Source organism: Ctenopharyngodon idella, chromosome 22, assembly GCF_019924925.1.
Source record: "Ctenopharyngodon idella isolate HZGC_01 chromosome 22, HZGC01, whole genome shotgun sequence".
NCBI classification, from domain to species: Eukaryota; Metazoa; Chordata; class Actinopteri; order Cypriniformes; family Xenocyprididae; genus Ctenopharyngodon; species Ctenopharyngodon idella.
Genome location: NC_067241.1, coordinates 24,425,232 through 24,452,549, shown reverse-complemented (window position 1 = coordinate 24,452,549; position 27,318 = coordinate 24,425,232). Strand labels below are relative to the sequence as shown.

Genomic DNA, 27,318 nt, shown 5'->3' with positions numbered 1-27,318 from the left:
TATGGCAGTGAGGTGTGGGGTCCACTGACAAATCCAAATCAAGATGTCACCAAATGGGAAAACATCCAATTGAGACCCTGCATGCAGAACTCTGTAAAACTATATTACACGTGCACCGGCATTCAACAAATAACGCATGCAGAGCAGAATTAGGCAAATACCCTCTAATCATAAAGATACAAAAAAGGGCAATTAAATTCTGGAAACATCTGAAACTTAGTGACCCCCAATCATATCATTATAAAGCCCTGCAATACCAAGAGATGAGCAAAGAAAGCAACCCCTTCCCTCAGCTGATCCAGAGCTTCAGTCCTGATGTTTCACAAACATCTACTGATGCTCTGAATCACAACATCAGAATCAATCAGATTACTGCACAAATCAAACAGAATTACATCACTCACTGGCAAACCCAAACACAACAACAGAGTAAAATGCAATGCTATTTGGCCCTAAAGAGAGAGTACAGTATGGCTGAGTATCTGTAAACAGTGTCAGATAAGAAACTCAGAAGCACGTTGACCAGATACAGACTCAGCGGACACAAGATGATGATAGAGACGGGCAGACACAGAAAAACATGGCTGCCCCCGGAGCAGAGATTGTGTTCACACTGTGATCTGAATCAGATGGAAACAGAACTGCACTTCCTAACAGAATGCTCCAAATACACAGACAGTGTTCTATGATAAAATACAGCAGATCCATCCAACATTTAAAACTCTTTCAAACCAGGAGAAACTGCCATATCTGTTAGGAGAACGCAAGAACTGCTGTGTGTTTGCTGCTCAATATGTGTCTGCCTGTCACCATAGAAGACAAAACACTCAATCTGCCCTGATCTGATGTTTCCAGCACATGTAGATTATATTAAACCGTATTGCTCTGTTATATTACTTAAATGTACATTTTGCTTCTGTAAATCTGTCTAATCCGTCATGTTTTTTTTTTTCTAGTTTATATACTTACATACATTAGTAATTCATTTTGCACTAGATGATTAATACTTTTATATATTATTATTACTCTTATTCTTCTGCTTACTTTCTTTTTTTTCTGTTAATACATATATGCACTATTTGTAAGCAGCCCAGCTGCAATTGCTTTGGCAATACAAAATGCATAGTTTTTTGTCATGCCAATAAAGCACACTTGAATTGAAATTGAAAAATTGAGAGAGAGAGAGAGAGAGAGAGAGAGAGAGAGAGAGAGAGAGAGAATACATATATTTCTCTTTAGCAGCTGGACAGTTATTTATGCCCTGCTGAGCATGTCTTAGTGATTAAAAACCCAATAGAATGGTTTGAAGAACAGTTTTCTTTCCTGTGTTGACATATTTTCAATTCAAACAGAAATGTGTGATGGGAAATATTGAAGTTTTTGTCTTAAAAACAACAACAACAAAACGGCATTAGCCTTTATTTAAAGTGTTACTTCACCCAAAAATGAAAATAATGTCATTTATTACTCACCCTCATGCCGTTCCACACCCATAAGACCTTTGTTAATCTTTGGAACGCAAATTAAGATATTTTTGATAAAATCCGATGGCTCAGTGAGGCCTGCATAGCCAGCAATGACATTTCCTCTCTCAAGATCCATTAATGTACTAAAAACAATATTAATATTAACAATATTAATATTATAAAGCGACGAGAATATTTTTGGTGCACCAAAAAAAACAAAATAATGACTTATATAGTGATGGCCGATTTCAAAACACTGCTTCATGAAGCTTCGGAGCGTTATGAATCTTTTGTGTCGAATCAGCGGTTCGGAGCACCAAAGTCACGTGATTTCAGCAACTTGTCATCATGCCGATGGATCTAATAATGTTTATGGCGAAATAATGTTTATGGATGAGTGAATGCATTCATGTTTTTAACATGACTGTGGTATGAAGCAGGGCGTGGCCGAGAATCGCGGGCGCGATTGCTAATGAGAGACAGATATCAGAGCCACACGCGAGTCCCAGGGGATATAAAGAAATGAGGACATTTCATTCTACCGAACTACTTGCAAGTGCTGAAATGCTAATACAGGTCAATTTACTTGACGAATTGAAATTGTGAGGTAACGCAGCACTGTTTCACTTGGTCTCACGTTACACTATCATATAAACTGCATTTGAGTATGTTGAAAGTTGTAATGTTATTCTATGTATTAGTTTGTTGGCTGTATGAGACTAACAGTATAAGCTAGATCAACATTAGAATACCATACTGATGATATTCTAACATTGCATAGTGTTGAGCTATAAAACATTGATTCGCCTTATGTACATTTGCATACCTGCGTCTCTGTCAAGTCAAAGTGTCGCAAGGCTCTCACCATCTCGAAAACGCCACGCCGATATTGATCCTCGTTTTATTTCTCCTTTTGTCCCAAAGTTTGCTTGCCATGGTCCATAATGTTTGAACGAAACAACAACAGCGTGCCGCTAGACGTTAAGCAGCTGTCCTATCTGTTGCCATGGTTACTATGCAGTACGAGGAAACAGGGATAACGCAGATATTACATCATTGACAGGCGACAAGGGAGGGACGGGCACAATTTAAATTGTGAATTTCTCTGAATTTCTCATGGAAACATTTAGGATAATGTAAGTACACAGCTGAACAAAATATATAACACGGTGCAAGTGGTTTTTGGATATTTTAATATAAAAATCTTACATATTGGGCCTTTAATTCCATGCAGATCTAGGCAGGTGAAGCTGGGGAGGTGGAGGGTTTCAGAGGAACTCTGATATCACGCTGCAGGACTAGCTAACAGCAAACACTGAATCAGACTGTTTAAATGTTGAGCAAACAATCTCACTGGCTACAGGATCAGCAGAGGCCAATTAGCTTGTGCCATGGGGTAATGATTTGACTGACTGGCTTTATATTATTGTTGATGTCCTGCTACACTGTCTTACACTTATTCTGCTTAGGATACCAAATAAGCCTGGACAGCCTCCTCTTTAAAAAATAGGTGCACGTGGACCCTAAATATGGATAAAAAATGTCACAAAACGGCAATTTTGTTTTAATGGGGTCTTTAAAACAGAAGATTACTCAGGCAGTTTACTCAGCCTATACACCACCTTTGATCTGACAGTTAATCAGTATATTTTTGTGTACATGTGCATGTGAAATACAGAGCTGAAAGGGGAATCAGGTCCTGGTAATGTGCATTGACGATTACACATTGCCATTCTGTGTCCTTACGACCTCTTGGAGTGAAGATATAATTTGATGTGAATGTAGGACAATCAGATGATGGCAGGAGAACAAGGCCTTTAATGGGCTTCCTTCGGAAAAGACCATTGACCTCTAGATGAATAATGATATACAGATGATAAGAAAATATGAAATGGTGGAGGAGGAAGACAACCATTTTAAGCTCAGCTTGAAGTCTGTTTAATTGCATATCATATTTTAGAGCAGATTTAACTCATAATGAGGACTTATTTCATTTCTGTTTCCTTAATTACTTCATTTATCTTTCAAGCAGCAGCATGCCAGTAAACTGATGTCAAATGTAAAAGTAAAATGTGCAAATTGGTGAAATGTGAACCTGAAAAGGAGTTCCTACCCCTGAGCGTTTAGAGACGAGAAGCGACAAGTGGCTTTGCCACAGTAACTCTGTTCTCTGGCTTATTCCTGCAGGCTGTGGACTCCAAATGACAAACCTGCCAAAGATGGAAAAAGAGGAGTGTGGAAAAATGGAGTGGACAGGACACAATTAAAGCCATAGCCAACTGCTTTTTGGACTTGGCAGTCAAAAGCTAGAAGGTGTCCAGTTTTCATGTTTCATTTGCTGCTGAAAGCAAGTGATGATAAATATAAGGACAGACAAGGTCTGCTGTTACTTGAGCGAGTGCGGACACACCACACACAATAACTGTCAGCCTTGGGTTTCTCTCTCGCTCACTCACCCTCTCCACTTTCTTTAATTAACAGAGACAATGACTTAATCAATCCCTCAGAGTAATGTGAGTTTCTCAAGCTTGTGTAATGCTTGAAGTGTTCAGTAGATGGGATGTGTTTCATGTTCTTTTTCTGAAGAAAACGTTCATTGCACTTGCTAGCATGATTCTAGCGTGTTTTGAATGGTTGACAGTGGTCTTCTGAGTGATTTTTAGCACATTGCCAGTGAAATGAATCATGATTATTTTATTCTCTTGACAGGCTTTAAGCAGATTTGTGAAAAAAAATATTACAAACTTTCAATAATCTTTGTTTTTTCTCACTGCTGTCATCTTAAAGGGTTAGTTCACCCAAAAACCTCTACACCACCCTTTACCTCTAATACACCACTATGTCCAACTGCCTTGCGCATCCGGTTGGTGAGGTCTGAACGCGCTCTGACAACGGAAGTGATGTCTTGCGCCTATACTTCAATGAGTGCGAGACATCACTTCCGTTGTCAGAGCGCGTTCAGACCTCACCAACCGGATGCGCAAGGCAGTTGGACATAGTGGTGTATTAGAGGTAAAAAATGATATAAATACTGTTCGGTTTCTTGCACAAACTGATCGTTTTGTGTCTTAGGACATCAATGTGTCGTCACGAGCCGCAGGGTTTAATTTGGATTTGTTTGTGCATGTTTTTTTTTTTATTCTCATAGATGGTGTTACCATTTCAATGCATTATATGACTAACAGACCGCAACGGTTGGAGTTAAAAATCATCATTTGTGTTCTACTGAAGAAACAAAGTCACCTACATCTTGGATGCCCTGGGGGTAAGCAGATAAACATCGAATTTTCATTTTTGGGTGAACTATCCCCGTAAGACCTTCGTTCATCTTCAGAACACAAATTAAGATATTTTTGATGAAATCTGAGGATATCTGAACCACACATAGGCAGCAATGTCATTGCACCTGTTGACGTCCAGAAAACATGGTTAAAATAGTCAACGTGACTACAGTGGTTCAACCTTAATGTTATGAAGCGACGAGAATACTTTTTGTGCACCAAAACAAAAAAATAACCACTTTATTCAACAATTTGAATCGTTGTCATACGACTGGTGCAGGCTTCTTTGTTTACATCTGAAAGCCAACTCAGTATTTTTGATCAAATAAATGCAGCCTTTTAGAGAATAAAAGATGACTTCTGATATAGTTACCCCAAACTTTTGAATAGTGTACGCTATAGCTAAATTAAAAGGGGTTTTCTGCTTAATCATCAGATTTGGGAGTTGATTTGAAGCATCATTCATGCCTGTAGCACACATGGTGCAGCAGATGAGTTATTTACTTCTTTCTCTTTTTTCCCTTTCTCTATATTCATAAAGCATCTTGATAGCTGGCTTACTATTAAACGTGTAAAGAAGGTCAACTGGCACTCATCTGAGCCCCGGGCATCTCTTTGCATTGTGTCTTACTCTCATTGCATCACACTTGGCTTCACTGTAATTGCGAATGCCCTTTTGAGCAGCTATTTATGTGGATAGATGGATCAGACAAGTGAGAGCATTTGAAAGAATAAACAAGGCAGCAATAGCATGATGTCTCGGTGGCACACAAAGGTATTTAAAGATTGAAATTCAATTGGAAAAGATGATACGCTATGTCCTCTTTCACCCTGGACTGTCTGGACTTTAGAACTCTTTCCATCTGCCAGCTGCTCCTTGTTTATCTTGCTTGTCTGTTTGTTTGCTTGTACGTGTGTGTGTGTGTGTCAGAGTGATGTGATTAATAGAGTGAGATTTTTAGACAAAGATTAGAAGTATTGAGAATGAGTTTCTGGTGCTGTTATCGATGTCATCCCAGACCAGATGATAGGTGTACAACCTCTCAGACAAATATAAAACAGAGGCCATGTAATTATAGTAGTTATTTGTCTCTTACAGGCTAATGACAGGATGCGCTGTGATTAATTGGCTGTACCCCGCATGGATGAGCAAAGTGCAAATTTTGCTGAGGTGATTCACTGTGCTCTATTGTTAGAGTATCATTGTATATAGCATCTACCCATGTTGGCCTCCCAATTTTATTGCTCGAAAGTTATATAAGCCTTAAAATAGAGTTACACTTTGTTCAGAACACATATACTGAATAAAGTGGAACTTTATTTTAAGGCTTTTAACATTTGAGCTTATAACTTACTATAGCCTACTAAATTGCATTGAATTGAATTGAATGTTCATGGTCAATTCGCACAGTATATGTGACATATGTCGTTAAGATCGGTGTCTAGTGTACAACCCGAATTCCGGAAAAGTTGGGACGTTTTTTTAAATATGAATACAATAAAAACTAAAAGACTTTCAAATCTCATGAGCCAATATTTTATTCACAATAGAACATAGATAACATAACAAATGTTTAAACTGAGAAATTTTACACTTTTATGCACAAAATGAGCTCAATTCAAATTTGATGCCTGCGATTTGAAAGGATTTGAAAGTCTTTTAGTTTTCATTTTAAAAAGCGTACCAACCGGAATTCAGGTTGTACTACTATTTCTCAGAATAAGTTGTAAAGCGTGGTTTTATGTCTCCCCACTGACCAACATACAGTTCAGTGCAAATTCTCTGGCTTTTTAATAGCATGTTAGTTTGGTATAACATATGTTATGTGCTTTCATTTTCGTCAGTCGGAATAACACCAATCCGATTTCAGTTTCTAAAAAAGTTCTGTTTATAAAACCGTTGTTTATGTAGCTAAAACAAAACTTCAGAACTGGAGAAAGCCACCCTTATGAAAAAGAAGTCTATTCAAGTGTGCTATTAGTATACTTCTTTTAAACTAAAAATAAGAAAGCATACTTTCAGTCTACTTTTTATGTACTTCTCAGAAATATACTTAAAATTGCACTTAGACCTTTCTGTCAGTATAAGTCAAGTTTATAAATATATTTGGACTATATGTAACCCCTCTGCCCAGGTCCTATTCGCCCCGCTCTGTCGCTAGAGCATCTCTTGAGATCAGAGGAATGAGGTTTACTAGCACAGCGACTACTAGCTGGCCTCCGTTACACTCACCCCCCTAAACCTCACTTCCATCCGGGTCACGGCACCAACGTAAACCCCCTACCCAGGTCCTACTCGCCCCACTCTGCGCGGGCCTCGAACCTGGGTCTTCGGTGTGGGAGTCGGACGCTCTAACAAGGAGGCTAAAGGCTGCAACCTCTAGCATCAGTCGCTAGAGCATCTCTTGAGATCAGAGGAGTGAGGTTTACTCGCACAGCAACTACTAGCTGGCCTCCGTTACATATACATGTACTCAATCTTTTGATCGAGATATACTTAAAAGTATAATTAAATATTCTAAGTGTTTGGCTTGTAGTTGTATCTTCTCTTTTGATTGAGTAGCCTATTAAATACTTTTTTCACATAGTTTCACATACTGTTTTATAAAATTTGTTTGAAAATATTGATTTATAAAGAAAACAGATATGTTCCTAATTCTTAAATCTTGATTTTTGTATAGGCTAGTGGACTATCCATGTTTCCACTTTTATACAGTAGGGGGCACTATTACGCATCTTCTAGAATAATACAGAATATCTGGATCAAAACACAGGTGAAGAAGAAGCAGAAACAATTGATAAAAGATTGCTTATGCCGAGTTCACACTGCACGAGTTTAGGCCTGATTTTCACTCGTTGACAGATGCCTAAAATCCAAAGCAAACTGGTGCTCGTTCACACAAGTGACAATTACGCAGTGTAAATGATCAAAGATGCGATCTGAGAGAATCGCTGATGAGTTGCCGACGTCCGTCTGCGATTCAAAATCCAGCTGTGTGAAATGTGTTCTGACTGAAAATGACATTGGCGATGACCTATAGCCAATGAGAGAGCAAGATACAGGGCAGCGGGAAGTTCGGGGAGGAGTTATAGACCTGCTTTTCCTCCTCCATAATCTTTTTTTCTTTTTCTCCTTTTTGCTGCAAATTAGCATACAGACAATTTGGATTGCAAGCTTCTTGCGGGCTAACATTTTTAATAACAATTCCAGTCTTGCTCGAGAACCTCAGTCTCAATGCGTGACTTTGTGTTATTTCCTTATCAATTCTCGCGTGTGTTTGGTTGTGAAATGTAGTTTGAAAAGAACAGTGATCTGATGACTTTGAAAATCGTGCAGTGTGAACTCGACATTACGCAAATGTAACGCAATCATCAAACATTAAACAGCATATAAATCTAAACTGCCTAACGTTACAGAATAAAATGTCAAACCCATGAAGAGGAAATGACTGTGAAGCTTTGTGGGTGTTGATGGACTCGATCTACTCCATCTGTGTTTTGATAACCGTTCTGAATCCGATTCGGATGTAGTCTTTGATAAAAGACTCAGCTTTTTGTTTAAAATGTTGCTTTTTTTATGAAACTTACCCACATTCAAGTGTTGATAAAAAGGGATGCATGAAGATAGAATAAAATGGAAAATGGAAAGAGTTAAAGTACAGTTAAAGGTATTTCAAGCATGGTGTGAAGTAACGAATTACAAATACTCACATTACTGTAAGTAGTTTTGTCAGAAATTGTACTTTTTTGAGTAGTTTAAAAATTGTGTACTTTTATTTTTACTTGAGTACATTTTAAGTGACATATCTGTACTTTAACTGCGCTATTTCCCCTCATTACATGCTTTTTTAAATCTTATTTTTATCCATCAACGTGATTGGATAGGGAGAGAGTAATCGGTCTCGTGACTCTTGTCAAATCAGAAAACTTTAACCGCCAACTGTTGTTAATCAAGCTGCTGTGGAAGCAAATTCTTCAAGCATCAATTAAATCGAGATACCAGCGTCTTGTCAAGGTAAATTTTGGATTTCTGCTTATTAAATGATTTGTATATAGGCTAGCCTATATCTACAAGGCTTGAAATTTCGTGTGAGATTGCGGGCAATGTTATTAATTCTCGCTAGTGCCATGTTCAGTGCGGGGAATTCCCACTCCCATTTACTCAGGCCTACTTAAGTATACAAGTCTCGCGATTTGCTCTGCCGCGTCTCTCCCTCGCGCGTGTCCTGTAGCTGTCAGCAGACATTCTAAAACGCTTAATGTAGAAAAACAGCTTAACATGGCTTAATGTACTGAAATTGAAATGCCAAATTCAGTATGCACCTTACTTATGACCCATGACGTTAATTTAAAGGCCTACTGCATCTCTGTCAGCGTGTGATATGATAAAACTGCCCATTCACTGCCATTATATACAAATTGATTTAGATTTATCGGCCAATATATTGGTTATCAGCTTTTAAATATAAAGAATTATTGGTATCAGCCAAAATTTTCATATCGGTGCATGCCTAGTAATTATGTGTTAAATTAAGTATTACATGTCCAAATATTTCATTTATAGAAGTTATTATTCTTTATTATTATTGTTATTATTATTAAAAAGTAAAATTTAAAGTAAAAAAAATTACATTATGTAAAAAATTATCATATAGGCCTACAATATAGTAAAGCAATTATACAGATATTTTAAATTAATATTGTTTGTGTGTACATGGTATAACTATAACTGATAGTTGGTGGGTCATTTGATTAACTAAAAAGAAGTTGTTAATGAATGGCACATTGCTTCTCTCATGAACTCTGAGGAACGTGACAAAGAGAGCTAGACTGAAAGTCAACATTTTCCTAGAATAAAGATCATGGCCTTTTCATAACACAAAGTATATTGTATGGCTTGGAATATAGTGCCTAAGTCATATGGATTATGGTGCGTTTTTGTCATTTTGGATCTTGACAGCCTCATTCCTCATTCACTTTCATTATATTGAAAAGTGACCAGGACATTCCTAAAAAAAAAATATTTTTTTTTTTTTGTGTCCAACAGAAAAAAAAGAAGACCACATGGCTTTGGATCAAGACAATGGTGAGTAGGCTAAATAATAACAGAACTGTCATTTTTGATGAACTAAAGACTTCTCTAGTTGACAGATGTGTATATCTTGCTGTGGGCTATAGACTGATTTAAATGTCATGCGCCACACCATCCCTTACTGATTCAATACTAGGGATCATTTCAAGGTTATAATCCTTCAGTGCAGCCTATCACTATAGATGGCTTACTATACAGCTAGTTCTTCCAGTTAAACAACCCGAAAAGGAACCATGTTGTTGTCTTTGAGGCTTTTTTTTAATTTTTTATTATTCTCTTTTATGTTTTATGATTTTACTCTAAAGATCAAGGGTCAATGGGTACAGCATTGAGCGTTGCATCACTGCTGAGCTGACCTCTGGTCCTCCCACGTGTTTACCATTTGTGGCTAGTTGTTTGCTTTTAATGATTTATATTACCTCCAAGCCCTTCGCCAGTTTTCAGGCCGAGGTATTGATCTGGGGGTGATTTGCTTGTCTGGTTTGTACAACCTAAGAGTTCCCAGGGGTTGAGCACCGTGATCCAACCCAATTTATGATCTAGATCAAGGGTGCTCAACCCAGGTCCTGAAGATCTTCTCTCCCGCAGAGCTGAGGTTTAACCCGTCTCTATTAAAGAAAACCCAAAGACCTCGATTAGCTAGTTCATCTGTGTTTGATTAGATATGGGTCTAAACTCTAGTAAGCAAGCAATTAGATCTCCAAGAACAAATTGTGTTAAGTGGATTTTTTTTTTCTTTTTTCTATCAGCTAAATATGCTGGCATAATAAGTAAAGGTGTGTTCACATTAATGGGGGTTTTTAATGCTATTTCATGCATTCTGACTTATTTACACTGTTAAAGAGTTAGATTCTCATGCTAAACATGGTCAAAGTTTAAAAAAACAAGCTGAATGTATGACGGAGTATTTCTGTGGCAAAAATACTTTCTCATACTTTCCGATTTCTCACAGATTTCATAGAGTTTTTTTCATTATAGTGATTCAAAGTTATCCATGCGATGGTGCATTGTGTGTGTTTAAGTACATTTGTTTAGGTGACCATTGATAGCTTGCAGACGATCGCTACGCAAAAGCTGCACGTGCTCGTCACTCTTTAGCTCCGCTCACATGGCACGCCTCCAGGAGCTCGGCTGTTTTCAGAAAGACTCAGTACAGCGTATGTATCTTTTATAAATATGATAAAACTAAAGACTCTTCGGAGATATGAAGGATGCACTACTACTCTATAGGTACTCAAGATTAACATGAGATTGGCAGAAACTGTGTGTTATGTACCCCTTAATGAAATGCATGAGGCACCGCTCAAACAGAAGTCACTTTCAAAGCAAGCTGCTTTCTGTTGTTCAAATTGAATATGATCGAAATCTGTGTGGGGAACTTTTTTGTCCTTGTGTGAAACTTCCTATTGAACTGTATTTCGCCCATAAAAATTTGTGAACAACAGTAAATGTGACTGCATATTAAAACATTTTAAAGGGTTAGTGCACCCAAAAATGAAAATTCTGTCATTAATTACTCACCCTCATGTCGTTCCACAACTGTAAGACCTTCGTTCATCTTCAGAACACAAATTATATATATATATACATATATATAATAATTTTGATGAAATCTGATGGCTCAGTGAGGCCTCCATTGACAGCAAGATAATTAACACTTTCAGATGCCCAGAAATATAAAGATGTGACACTGAAGACTGGAAGACTGGAGTAATGATGCTGACAATTCAGCTTTGCATCACAGAAATAAATTATAAAGTATATTAAAATAGAAAACCATCATTTTAAATTGTAATAATATTTCACAATATTATTGTTTTTTTCTGTGTTTATTATGAAATAAATGCAGCCTTAATGGGCATAAGAGACTTCGTTCAAAAACGTTAAAAAATGTTTCCAAACTTTTGACTGGTAGTGTATTTAAAAAAGTTCATGTGACTACAGTAGTTCAACCTTAATGTTATGAAGCAGCGAGAATACTTTTTGTGCGCCAAAAAACAAAAAAAACAAAACGACTTTATTCAACAATATCTAGTGATGGACGATTTCAAAACACTGCTTCATGAAACTTCGAAGCTTTACGAATCTTTTGTTTTGAATCAGTGGTTCGGAGCATGTATCAAACTGCCAAAGTCACATGATTTCAGTAAACGAGGCTTTGTTACATCATGAGTGTTTTGAAGCGTTTCGGAATTTCAATGGGTCATGTGACTTTGGCAGTTTGAAGGAGTATTTCTGTGCCAAAAATACTCTTCAGATTTCAGTTTTAATTAATGACATAATTTTCATTTTTGGGTGAACTAACCCTTTAATGTTTTGACTGCCCTGGAAAACTGTTTGTGTGTTGCAATCAAAACATTATTTTGTTTGATTGAGCCATCCATCCAGAGTTTGTGATTGGAGTGGAGTTCCAAACATTTTTCTGGAGTGTGAAGGTTTTTTTTTTTTTTTTTAATTCTCTGTTCCAAAATCACAGAGATGTATAAAATATTATCAGAAAGAAAACACTCAAAACTATAAATGTTTAGTGAACATTAATGATAGAGAACACAGGGATAATCAAATAGTGGATTTGTTTATTGACCAAAGACTGTTTGTGAAACGTGTTTGAAAACAAGCATTGGGATGATTCATGAAAATGGGATGATTCATGAAAAAAAAAAAAAAAATTCTGTGTAAAATTAAACATAAAACCTGTAAAACTATAAACTGTTGTATTCAATTCAATAGAAAATTACACCAAAATTTCATCTGCTTGTTTCACGAATAAGCCACATTACTTTTGCAAATTACATGCTTTAAAATGTGTAGTTGTGCATGGATCAACACAATGAGAAGAGGCCAGGCTCAGGGAACGTGAAAACAATGCCTAAAACAAGAGATACGCCAAGCAATCAGACTGCTGATGGAATCATTGTGCCAGAGATCTAGCATTGTGAGTGATAATTGTGTGTGATGTGTGGGTTATTCTGTGTACTAGAGAAAAAAATGAAAATAGCTGAAGTGAAACACTGCCAAGTGGGTGTTTAAAGAGAAGACTCATGTGGAGTTCACAGGAGGCAAAGACTACAGCCAGAGAGAGATGCCAAAGGCTGGGAAAAACCTAAACAGAATAAATAGATGCCAAATCTGCCATTTGACAGTTTACAATTTTCACACAAGCAATTAAATGTGGCTATTTTTGATGTAATGTGGTATACAATAGCAATGAAAATGTGAAAGTTCTAGCAATGAATAGCGCACACTCATAAAACGAATAGGCATATGGTGCAATTTTTCAACTGAAGATGAGACGGCACCCCATAAACACCAAGCGTTTTCTTTGTCAAAACAAAATTGCTTAGCATTGCTGGGCTTCAATTGGCACCAATCATCTTTTCATTCTGACAATCAGCCATCTGCCTACATTACCGTTACTATTTAGCGTCCTCACAGCGTTCCTTCCATCTTGTCTTAATTCATTCTTTCCATCCATCAGATTTGCAGTGTAAATACAAGCTAATTGTCAGTGACAAGCCTTTCCACCTGCACTATGTTTGATTTCATGGCAAGGCTTTTTTTTTCCGGATCTCGTTCTCTTAAACAATTTATGCCTCACAAATCTGCATGAAAATAATTTTATATTTCATATGGAACAATGGTTGTAATGTACGTGGTAATTATTGAACAGCCTCATGCGCATCATGGAGATGTTTAGAATTAAGAGGATCACAGTGATTTATTGTTTCTCATGACTTTAATCATCACGCTTTTGCTTCGTTTCTCTTAGGGGTGTCTGATATATTGGTATTATACAATTTCAAACAGAAAATAAGTATTTAATTATTCATGCTCATTTTCCCTATTCTTTTCATTTAGATTATGTTTGCCTTCATCTAACACTCACATCAAGTTAATTTTTTAAAGACACTGAAAATTTAATAACACTGTTAAGTGTAATCTTTAGCAAATCTCAAAATGATGTTGTGATGCCTGAATTCACTTGAAGCATTTAAAACCCATTGATTTTAGTTTTTAATATTTATTTTGTATTTATTTAGACAAAATAGAATCAACTTTTAACATTGCCCATTTGGTTATCAGCTGTAAATGGAAAATGAGGCTTATCGATATCGGCCAAAATAGTTGATAATAGGTAAGTGTGGTAGTTAATTGTGGTTAAACTGGCTTGAACAACATTATAAAGTTATGTCCCATTAGCTTGGAATTGAGTCTTAGTGACTTGATAGAAATGAAAAAGGATTCTGTTTGTGCTTGTCTGATGAGATCCTCCAGCATTTGTTTGTAATTGTTGTTGTAATTGTATTGATCCATCTCAATTTCAGTCTTCCTCTCCACCTTGTACCCTCGATCTTTTCCAGTGATCTTTCCCATGTGACCAACGTTCGGCAAATGCAGTTTCATCATTTGTGCTTCGACTAGCATTTCTGGTTTGATTTCCAATATGATTGACTTGTTGGTCCATCTCCCAGGATTCTTCTCCAGCACCGTATTTTGAATAAGTCAATCTTCCTTTAGTCTTGTTTCTGGATCGTCTAGCTTTCACAACCATAGTTGACAACCAAGAATATGGAAGTCTGAACTAGTCTTATCTATGTCTACAATCTGATGTCTTTGCTTTGAATATTTTCTTTAGAGACTTCATAGCCGTCTTACCCAGGGCCAAACGACTAATATCAAAGACTATAGAAATAGAAAGACGGTTCACTCCTTAGTTATAAATGGGAGAAACTGCAACATGCAATATGGCGGAATACATCCCGCCTTCTAAATAAAAGAGCCAATCTCTGATTGATAAAGTCATTGCGTCACTGAAGCCGCCATTAGAAGCTCCGGTTCTCATAGAAACCAGAGACATACGCTTAGGACTGCACATACGTATTGGCTCATTAAGGCTTTTTGAGGATAAGAAACGACATTTATTCATGTCAGATTTTGTTGCTGATTTGAAATATGTTACTTAATTGTGAGTTCGCCTAGCAGTTTTTAAGATTTCTCCCCCATTCAAATAAATAGGACTTGGTCTTGGATGCCCGAAATAGCTGCCCTAATATTATCCTCCTCTAGAGTAGCCTTTTGGAATATGGCTTCAGCGTACTGATTGAACAGGTATGGTGACAAGATACAGCCCTGTCGTACACCTTTTCAAACTGAAAACCAGCTTGCGTTTCTATATTTCATATGATGGCTTCTTGGCCATCATAAAGAATATCTTATTAGCTGAAGAGCATGTTTCGATATTAGCATTTGCAATAGAATCATCCATAGTTTTTCACGACTGACACAGTTAAATATTTTACCGTCAGCCATTTATCAATTATCAGCCATTACATGAAAATAATTATTGGCTTATTGTACCGGGCAGAATTTTAATTTCAGTGCATTCCTAATTTCTATTGGTCTATTGGTATTGTTCAATTTCATTGTGAACGGAAATGTTTCTTGTTGCATTTAGGACCCAGGAGGAGCAAGGTGCCCACATATATCCATCCCCCCCATGTCATCCAGTCGTGTCTGACTGAGGGTGAACCTGCGAGAGAAGGAAAGTCACCAGTTAAGGTGTTGCTAGGAGACAGTCTATTTATTGGAGCCCTTTGGTCTATCTCGGTTTAGTTTTGATAAGTGACATGCAATAACATCACACACTGCCAAGAGAGCTGGCCATAAAACATCAAATGCTCTTTCACAAAAAGAGTGCAGTTGTACAGTGTGTGTTTTTGTTTCTGAAGTAAATGGTGGCTTTTCAGATTTCACTTGAAGTCTTCTTCTATAGTTTGCTTTGTAGATTGTTACATACTATTTATTTTGGATGGTTTCAAACATTGTGTGTTTGTCTGGATGATGGATGTCTTTAATATTTTCAAATGTCCCTTACCTTTACTAAAAGCTCAGGCAAAGGACAAACCTCTGGCACCCCCTGCGACGCACGTAAAAACGCTCGTAAACAGACCTTGTGACTCACCTTGCATCTGTCTGTTTCTGTGCTTACTTTTATTTAGTGTCTTATAAATATATCAAATGGCTTCAGTGCATTAAAACCACTACAGTGCAAAAAGACAATGCTGGTTGTGCTTATTTGTTGCGTTTTTCATTTTTGTGCATTCTTGTGTGTCGGTGTACACACTCTCTGTGTCTGTGCATGTGCAGCAGTATCTTACCAGGCTGGTGATTTATGGCCTGCCTCACAAATACTCATAACGTTTTATTTTTCCTCTGATGACCAGCTCTGCAAAAAGCACTTTACATGCCATGGCCAACAAGGACATGGTAAAAGACACTATATATTCAGCTTTTAATACCCATTTTATGGTGTTTTTGTAGTGCAGGTGCACAACTAATATTGATTCTGAATTATGAATGAAATGTGCGCATGAATTGATGTGTTTAATAAGGTCATTGTTATCAGATGTTATTTGGGACCTGGTATTGCTGTGTTAAGTGTTTGATGTAAATGCGTCCCATATGGAAAGGAGTGATACCTCAAATTATGTGGATTGTTGGGAAGAGGTGTGCTCTTACTTTTCTAGAAAAATTGTTATGGCTAGTGGACAATAAATGGGTGAAAATATCCCAAAGAATATCTAGAGACAGGAAGAGACTTATGGTAAGGCTTTTGGCCTGACCAACCGCATAGCAACGCCCTAGTGTTAGGTTAGCAAGGAAATAGGAACATTTTATGAAATTTTGGCCAATACGATAACCAATAATTCTTTGTATTTGGAAGTTGATAATTGAAATATTGGTTGATACATTTTCTGAGCCTGATTACAAAAATAAAACGCAAACAAATAGTGATACAGTGAGGTACAGTGGACAGCTGCTTTTACTTTAAAAACTTAACTGTGAAAAACAAGGAATGCCATGGAAACATCTAGATCTTTCTTTTACCAAATTCATTTACTAAATGTAGCCTACTTGAAACTGTTAAAGATTCCTGAACTTTTTAAATTAATTTTACGTTCCTATGGCAAATTGTAATTCTGCTTTTTTTTTTTTTTTGTACAGTAGAAAACTTCCACATTGTCAACATTGTTCTCTCTAGCATAAATTCTTCTAAAGCACGAATAATCTGCTGCGTGCTGATGTGTCATGCAAGGTACTAATCAAAACCCTCATGGCCAGCAGCGTGCATCTGAAGTGGTTCATACGGAGGAAATAATCCATTATTTATTGGCTTTAATAAATAAACATAATTTTCTTAACGGACCCATAACATTATAAAAGGAAGCTGATACCGATATGTCCACTGATATATTGTGAATCCCTAGTAAAAATTATTCTTGTAGTTTTCTGAATAGTTCACAATTTGAGAACCAAGTCATTTATGCCACATGGAAACAGCACTTTTATGTGGTAGATCACATAAAAATTTAAACTAATTTAAAAATTCACTTCCACAATTAGGTTATGAAACAAACTAAAAGTCTTAAATTGTCATATGTCCAGTTCAAATTAAATATTTTTTAATTTTTTTATTAGTTTTTATTTTAATACATTTTATATGAAGTTTAAATGTTTGCAAGTCTGTTACCAGGTTATAAGATATGTCTAAATACATTTTAATACCTGATTTGTGAAGGATTGTGTAATTTTCTACCAATAAACAATAAATTAACATCAAAATTGATTGAATTAAGCAGAAAAAAGTTACAAAAAATAATAAAAAGAAAAATGGCTAACAGGTTTGCAAATTTAGTGTAAGCTGTCATTTAGTAAGCTGTCATTTATTCATTTTCCATAAATTTATCATATATGTTATACATTTTTATTTTTTATTTATATCATATGTAATCTATGTGTAACTTTTTTTTTTAACAATAACTTGGCTACCAAGGTGAAGTATTTGTGGACATTTAATATGATTATTTATCTTAGAAAATGTCTGTGATGTTATTTCTTGATTCTAACAATTTTAAGGACATATTCAAAACACATTATTTTATTTATTTATTTTTTTCTTTGAAAAAGCTTAACCACTAATTATTACATTTGTAAACATTACACTGATTATTTCATAACTAAATATAATTAGTTTGTCACTACAGTGAATTGAATATCATTCTGACAAGACATTTGATATGACTATGACCAGCTATAATTCATGCTCAAAGTTGAATTCAAGTTGATTTTATCTAATATTATACTTTATCTAGTACATCTAATAGTTTCTGTAACAACAACAACAACAACAACAACAACAACAAAAACATGGCATTTGTGCCATTAATGCTTAAAAATAAAATGTCTTTTTTTTTTTTTTTTTTTTTAAACATCTGTCTTGCCTGGAGAAACATCACATCAGCCATATTACTTCTCCAACTAAGCTTCTGTTTTCCTCTGGTGTATTGACCAGAGTGAAAATGAGAAGGACCAGGTTTAAAATTCAGGTGGGAATGGATGCATAAGTTGTTTGTCTGAGTATTCATGTTTACCAGTCAGATGGTTGTGGTGCTGAGCCAAGTGATTGAGTTTGATTGGATCTCATGGTGTGGTCTGACACACCTTGGCTTCTGTCCTTCCCCCTCCTCATCCGTCAATCTCCAGAATATCTCTGTCTCAGGCCATACCACACCTGTCAGACAGAGATACTGCTCAGTTATGATATTATCATAGTGACAGAGGGAAAGGGAAGAGGTAGCTAGTGTCATGCACAGATTCTATTTGTATTCAGACAACAGGTGGCAACTTGCTGAACTGTCCTCAGCTTCCGCACAACTCTGGTGTTCACACATGTTTCGTGTGCTCTGATATTGAGACTGGTAAATAAAATATCTCTCAAATATACATGTGTATATAGCTAATAGGGATTTTTTCTTTTTCTTTTTTTCCATCTGGTCGATACTGGATATTCAATTGTGCATGCTCATTTCCTTTATTTTACATTTAGATTACCTTTGCCATCATTCCATGCTGGCATAGTTATTCTTTTAAAATACTAGTAATTGTTCTGTTTTCCCTGTTCCCATTTGCCTGTGTTCCCTGCATTTACGTGTTGACCTAGTTCCTCATGTGTGCCAGTTAATCACTATAATAAGTTCACCTGTTGTTTATTTAGTTCTCTCGTTTACCTCTGTGTATTTAAGTCCTCAGTTTCCCTTGTTCAGTTGTCCATTCTCTGTTGTGGTTTATGTGGTTGTTCTGTTTCTAGTATTCTGAGTTCTGGTAATAAAGTTAGACTGCTGTAATTAGATCCTTCTCCTCTTTATTTTTGCAACCAAATAGAGATATGCACTTAACAGTGTTATTATCACTAAGTGAATATGTATTTTTTTTATATTGTATATTATGATGTTGTCATGCCTTAAAGGAACACTCCACTTTTTTTTGAAAATAGGCTCATTTTCTAACTCCCCTAGAGTTAAACAGTTGAGTTTTACCGTTTTCGAATGCTAAAAGTGGTACCGCCAGACCCGAAGATCGGCTGAATGGATTCGAAAATGGTAAAACTCAACTGTTTAACTCTAGGGGAGTTGGAAAATGAGCCTATTTTCAAAAAAAGTGGAGTGTTCCTTTAATTCACTTTTATCATTAAAAAAACACATTTTAATTTTTAGTTTTTTTTTTTTTTGTTTGTTTGTTTTTTTTTTAGTCAGAATAGAATCAACTTTTAATATTGTTTTTGAACATAATTAAGTGTCCACAGTGTGTTTACACAACCACCCCATATGGAATACATTTCTTTTTAAAAATGCTTTGTCACATTGATGGACTTAAAAGGAAAAATAGTGAAAAATATGGGAAAACATGTAGGCTAGTTCATGTAACTACCCAAATGCAGCTCATTCTCTTGTCAGTTTGTAGCCTACAGGCACAAGACATGTTATTTAGTTCGAGTTTACTGCTTGCACACCTGATTTAAGCACTTATTAAGCTCTTCTTTGGCTCAATTAGATTTAGTTGGCTGGGAAAACAAAACCTGTCCATGGGTCTCCAGAGTCGCTCTGAGAAACAAACCAATTGTTTGTAATCACTGTTGAGAATGTTTCCCTGGGGATGTTTTTGACCATCTGTAGAGTTTAACCTGACACAGAGGGAGCTGTTTTGCACTATGATGTCTATTGTAATCCAGTAGAGAGAGAAGAGCTTTATTTATCTTGTTTCAGAGGTGGAGGAGTTAGTCTCATGAGGAAACAAAGATTAGTTTGCCTTAGTAAGCATGTTGTAAGGACTCCAGATGTGTTCAAAACTAGTATGTTCAAAACTGTAAGTCTTCTTAGAAACAAACTAATAAGATCTATACACCTAAATGATGTGGGAAATTCATTTTGTTTGTTTGTGGTTTGCACTAATGCAGTTATATAATGAACACCACCGAGCCTATGTGTCAGTGAGTCATTCGCTCCTGCTGATGTCTTTTTGGAGGGGGAGCAGTGAGTAATGTCTTTTTGTGACATAATGTCTTTAATGTGATTTTCACATCTAATACTAAGACATTACTTGACCATTAAATGGGCAGAAGCAAAAATAGTTTAACTCTAAGATATAACTTATATCTATATATCCAGTTTTGTATAGGATGCACAGTAGATATCAATTTATACTATATTAATTTATTGCTTAATTAATGATGTATTCTAATAACAGATCTTTAATTGCACATACTTATTCACACTGTTTTTATATTTAGATGACCTTTAGAGTCATCTAATGCTCACTTAAGACAGGCTCAGACTACAGGAGTTTTTTAAATCCTAACCGATTATGAAATCTGGTTGCAGCACACACATAAGGAGAATCTTCACAGATTGTTTTCTCACAGATCTCAAACATGCATACACTACAAGATTTGAAAATTGTAGAGCAGCACACGCTACAGGTTATTATTAAGATTATCATGCCCAGAGGAGCACCTCACGTGATCTCATGGGGAAGCGGATGTAAACAGATACATAGCAGATCTTTGCTGACTTGACTAAACAGGTAATGTTTACATTTGCTAGCAGCTTTCTACACTCACCCGGTATGTTCAAAACCATAGCAATTTCTCCCCAGCTTTTCTCTGTCCGTACAGTTGCGTCATATTTTCGAAGATGCGTTATTCAAGCAGTCGTGTTGTTGCAACGCTTCCAAACACTGTTCTGCCATCTCTGACAGACCCATACAGCAGCTGGTTTTGCGGTCGCAATTTCAAAAGCGCTCTCATTCACTTCTCTCATTGGCTGTTGTTAAACAACTGACATAATCTTCCCGATTTAAAATCCTAAATATCAAACATGTTTGATAAAAATCAGGACGGCCACGATGTGTCCACGAACAGATTGGGAGATTAAAAATTAGATCTTTAAATGCCTCACGGTGACGAACGTCAGAGGTGGAGCTAGAGTACCCAATGGCTGAGTCAGAGCTGGAGCAGGTGTGAAGGAGGACAGGCGATTCTGAAGGGAATCCGCTGCAGCCATAGGGTGGAGGGACAGAGCGCAGCAGATGGCCCGTAGGTCCGTTGTGGAAGAAGAGTGACGATAGACCAAGTGGGAACCGGTGGGACGAGGGGACCCGGTAGAGCCGAAGGCGGGAGGAGCCAGGGCAGAGCCAACAGCTCGACAGGCCGAAATGGAGTGAAGAGGTCAAAGGCGGGAGGTGGAGCCACAGGATTTTCTAGCACGGGCGCTGCAGGTGGATGCATGATCTGCGGCTCGACGTCACAGGTACTCCCCGGAGACGGCGCAGGGCTGTAGAAATCTGGCAGCGGCTGGCTGGAGGAATGGCTGAGCTTCGCGGTGCTACCAACGTTGACAGAGCAACGGTAAGAATAACATAGTTTATGCAGGTTAATGAAAAGAGGAGATCATGGTCCATATTGTCTGTCATTAGTGTTGTCTGAAAACAGTGATGATGAAAGTAATGGGTGGCATAGGTTGGGAGTTGATACTTCCTCCTTGAAGTTTATCAGCCAGTCCTCATCTTCCATAGTCACTTCTCCCTCGTCCGCTGATGTCGTGGGCTCACACGCCTGGTCAGGCTCATAATGGAGCTCCACTTCTGGGGTCGGCTCCGTCCTCTTTCTCTCAGGCTCTGGCTGACGCGTAACGGCAGGTGGTAACAGGTGGGGTCTCACACGAGTACTTTGCAGTCGATGGAGATGATTCGGGCTCTGGGTCTGGCTGTGTTCTGGACTGGGACGTGACATTCTTCACTCTCTGTCCAGTGATGTCTGGGAGGTCCACAGGGTGATGGTAATTCACCCCGATCCAGAACAGTGACTTAAGGATTTCGTCGTCGTAAGGACAGGTGATGGCAAGACGGCAAAAACACTGGGTAAAATCCAAAAGGTTGTGGCTCATTAACCACCTCTCAGACACTGTGCACATATACTGAAACAAGTTCTCTTTTTGCTTATTGCGCTTGAACGATTAATATCACTCATTTTTAAACCACAAGGCTTAAAAACACATTCAAATTATGAGCTTTTGTGATGGCGCAACACAACAACATCACGTGAGTGTAACCGCGATAGAGGTGATAATCCAAAATCTCTACTGTTTGATAAATTTCCACCGATTTATTGTGTCTAAGTACAGGTATATCACTGACTCCTAATCCCTCCCTTCCTTTCCTGTTATTTTGCTCTGCAGGTCGCCATTGTATCAGTTCTACCAAGCTTTGAGTGGTACATTGCGATAGTCTTATTATCCAATTAATTTTAGAAGGGTTTAAATAAGAGAATTCTCCCCCTAAATTTGAATTAAGGGAGCAAGTGTTGATCCATGCTTACTTTGAATGACACTTACAAAATTGAGCAGTATTTAAAAACTGCTTCAGTCAGATCCTCCAGATCTAACCTCACTGTTGTTGACCAGGCAAGATGGTTCAGGCTGGTCATCATCTTTGGATGTCTCTCCAAGTGATGCTGGATGATAAAAGCCTGAGCTGAGGGAATCATGTGAAGAATCAGAGCGGTCGTCTCTTCCTTTTCTGTTCTTTGCTCTCTGACCAGCCAGAAGTTGTCCTGGCCTGTTTCACCTCATGTTCTGGATCTCCCAGATCTGATCTCACTGTTGTTGGCACGGTGAGAAGGTCCAGGCTGTTCATCATCTCTGCTTGACCCATTCATAGGTGATCCTTCAGATCTGATCTCAGATCTGTTGCTAACCAGGTGAGATGGTCCAGGCTGTTCATCATCTTAACTGTACTCACGCCTAGATGTCTCCACATGTTTTGCCGGTGGATTATTATACACAGGAGAAAATGCAATGTTTGTGAACTAACCTGATGTGTTTAGGACCAGGTATCAAGGGATACTGATCAAATTGAATGAGAGTTCTTCGAATCAACCTTATATACAAACCTGTGTTGCGTACAAACCTGTGTTGGGTACACAAATTTCTGGAAGGTCCATCCGGACATGATCATTTAAAAATGATACAATAAAAATGAACATCTCATTAGCTCTGTTTCCATTACCCTTCAAATTGTGCAAACTGAAAGTGCAGATTGAAAGTACTCCCAATGGAAACAAGTCAATTTCGCAAAAACTCCATAAAAGCGTTGGTTTTTCACTTGGAAAAAGGAATATTTCACAAAACTGCAATGGAATTCTTTTGTATTTAGAGGTCACCTGGTGTGTGTAAGTCTATCATTCTTTAAAGAAGGCAGTATGTTTGGACAGAAGATGAGAGAGTTCTTCATTAAACTCATAAAAGACAAAAGAATTCTGGTAATACTGGATTCTAAACAACAAAGAAATGCCACAATTTATCAAGACCTTGAAGCAGAAAGTAGGGAGAAACACCTGGCCGCGTGGCTGCTCCCAAGTATAAGGGGCTTTACTTGCCATTAATGCTTGAATAACACTCCTTCAATTAAAAATAATGGCTAGTGAAATAGCTGAGATATATCTAAACATACTAACATCCGTTGCCATGATTTTTGGAATGACTTTTCACGAGAGGAAAAATTTACGTTTTAGTCGCATAACATCAGTTAATGGAAACGCTATAATTTCGCAATAGTTTTTTGTCGACATCTAGAAAATATCGCAAAAGTTGTGCAAATCTGTATATGAAAACCCAGCTATTGTCATCGCTGAGCCAAACAGTGACTACGGGCATGTTGTAAGCCATCTGAACTGGACACTAATCTACTGAACTACAAACTGGTATTTGATGAATAGTACTGATACTGATTCTCAACTACAGCTGTTATGAGCCTCTGAGGTGCATCTGCTCTATATATAGCTTCTGCTCAGAATGCTGCTGCAATGTCATCAGTGGAACATTGGATTAATCTCTGTTTAAAAAAAAACAACACAATCTGTACAGCTGTGAATGTTATAAGAATGTTTGTGTTATACACTCTCTGTCTCTTTCTCTCTCACACAAACACACACACACACACACACACACACACACACACACACACACACACACACACACACACACACACACACACACACACACACACAGGTTTGTTTTGCTATCTTTGTGATTCCATAGACGTAATGGTTTTTATACTGTACAAACTTTCCCCCCTACACTACCCCTACCCCTAAACCTACCCATCACAAAAAACATTCTGCATTTTTAATAAAACATTGTTTTTAAAGCTATTTTAAATATGAGGACTCATGAAATGTTCTTTTTTTGTTTACGTCGTAATACCAGTGTAATACACATGTCATTATACAAATTAATGGGGACCAAAAAAAAAAAAAAAAACCTGAACTATATGCTACAGCTCACTTTTTTTTGGCATCCCAATTGCGTCAGAGGATTATATGTTTGTTTGGAGCCTTTGACTGCATACTGTTTTGTAAATGAGGCACAGTGTAATGGAGAGTTTGCAAACTTTTGTTGAAAGAGGAAGCAGCCAACTGTATGGGATCTGACAGCAGCTGCATCACAAACCATAAGTAAACAATGTTAATTTCAGACAGAGGGTCAGAATGAGGGCTTAATAGTGCGTAAAAAAAAAAAAAAAAAAAAAAAAATCTTTCAACATTATAAGTGAACCTCAAGTAACATTTTAAAATAATAAATCAATTCCATGTCATGACCTCTTTAATGAATTTCTCAATTTCTTTCTCTCACATTCTTTTGCAACACTCAAGTTGCATGAACTCCAAGTTTGTGTAAAACCTGATATTCTCCAGCGTGATTTGATATGATCCATAGAGCAATATTTGTTGTGTTATTATAATTGTTGAATTGATAATCAGCTATTTTACAAAAAGGTATATAATCGTGATTATTCACAATTGTTTTCATTTAATTTAATTTCATTTGAGAAATGTTATAAAAAAATCAAGAGAAGTATACATTAACATACATCATGAAAACTGATGAACCTTAAGAACCTTCTCTCAAAAGCTAAAACAGTGAAATTAATAATAATTTCAATTGTTAAAATTAATTCCAGAATTTGTTAGTGTTTTTCTATTAAAACAAAAACTTTCCTGTAGCCTATATAGTGTGTAATGCATTTCTACAGTAACCACAATCGCAAACAATATAGTCGAGATTCATGTTTGGATTTATTACAGTTCCTCACTGAGAAGATTTGCTTTCAGATTTAGCAGCAGCAAATACAGAAGCACAAGCAACCTCCTGCAGGAACACACACTGGCTGTATTACACTTTCATTTGAGCTCTTTTGAGTCTGTGTATCTCAATGGAGATTGTTAAACTACAACTTACTGTATATGATTGTTGGTGTTTTTTTTTTTTTTTTTTTTTTTTTTCTTCAGTGCAGAGATAGCGAATGAGCATGGTTGCCAGATTGGAAGGATTAAGGTAAACACTGGGCATAAAATGTATCCATTTAAGAGAAAAGCTCTGACTGGGGAATTTAAACTCTTGACCTCTGGCAAGCTTGAAATCTTGAGACTTGTTGCAAAATAATGGAAATGTCAAATAATAAAAAAGTTTGAGGATATATAACCAGTTGGCCAAAATTACAGATAATTACTCTTAATCAAGAGAAGCAGAAATCATCATTATGATTAATCTTGATCTGACTGTCTGTACACAAAACTACATGATCAATGTCACAAATTGACTTATTTGATTAGTGACCTATAGTGCCGAATTTATTGAAAGGATTAAATTAGATTTTTTTTTTTTTTTGTTGTGGACCCCACTAGTACAGTGTGTACCTCTAATGCATTCTTGTGGTTAAAAGCTGAATCGATTGAAATTGTATATTTTATAAAGCAGTTTATTTTCCAGACTCTCAAGCTGGAGCTGCTGACATTAATATAGCACCCTGATGCCCGCAGAACCTGGCTGACAGCAAGACTGCAGTTTTCATCGATTTTTATTTAATCTCCAACATGATATTTAAATAGTTAGGAAAGAGCCACACAAGGCGAAATCATGTATCGACATCCCAGCTGGTAATATCAAACCGAAAAGTAGCATTTCAAGTTTGAGTTGGAGTATTAAACTATAATTATCTTTCTTTGCTGTTGTTTCCAGTGGTTTTGGGAGCACTGTCTTAGATATTTACATTTAAATTTGCTAGCTGCCTCCATTTTCAACCTAACATAGAGGGGTCTACAGAGGCATAACCGTACTGCACAGAGTGAAAATGAGTTTTTAGAAGGATAAGAAATAAGAAAATGGAAGAGATGATGGGCATGCTTTGGGCGGTGTGATTGCTTAGTTCATGTCTCCTTTTACGTTAAAGCTGAGCTGAGTTTACAATTACAGTTGTGTTCTGCAAATATTTGCTTTGCCCTAGGGATGCATTGATATTAAAATGTTGATAACACAAACTGATTATTTTCATTTAATGGCTAGCTGCTAAAACTGCTAAATTGCCAAGAAAACCACTAAAAATTGGAACAATTTAAATTCTACAAGTAATCAATCTTCATATTATAGTGGACAAAATAAAAGATGTTTTTTAATTTCAGATTTGCTAAAGATGAACTTTAAATGAGCGTTAGATGACAGCAAAGTGTAAAAATAGAGGAAATGAGCATGCACAATTGAATATCCAATCAATTTTTAAAAAAGTCTGTAGTATCAGATGTATGGTACCAATATATTGTGCATCCCTACTTTGCACACATATTCTTAATAATACAGTACATTTTTACAGTTTGTTTTTGTGTTATGTCAAATTGTGCTAACATCCTACCCACAAAAATGATTGGATCCAGTCTCTTTAACAGATTCCATCAGTAGACATCAATTTGGTCTAAAACTGTCAGCAGAGTTTTGTCTGATACCCAAAACCAGTTAACAAAACTGCATTTTGTCTGGCATTTTATTAACTAATAGAGTCTTCGATCAGCCTGTGTGGTTGACAGAGGAAGGCATGAAATAGCAGAAAGCAAGAGATTTAGGGTTTAACTTTAATGAATAATCTTGCATGTTTGACTGAGCTTTATCCTAACTTCATTTGATCTATACTTTGTCTGACAAGCACAAATTCACAGGACATCGTCCTGTGACGTTAAAAACCTTGAAATGGAGACATTCTCTTATCTCTAACTTGTCAATATTAAAAATAAAGAACAATAAAAAACACTAGGCAA

At 36.9% G+C, this 27,318-nt stretch overlaps 1 long non-coding RNA gene across 1 annotated transcript in view; it reads left to right on the top strand.

Annotated features, from left to right (window-relative positions):
- The first annotated feature begins 8,668 nt into the window (after nt 1-8,668).
- Nucleotides 8,669-27,318, top strand: part of LOC127505523 (uncharacterized) — a 66,220-nt gene continuing 47,570 nt past the window's right edge. Inside the window, exons 1-2 of the long non-coding RNA XR_007927731.1 lie at nt 8,669-8,762; nt 9,795-9,833. This is a non-coding gene — a long non-coding RNA (uncharacterized LOC127505523). The remainder of the gene's footprint in view (nt 8,763-9,794; nt 9,834-27,318) is intronic.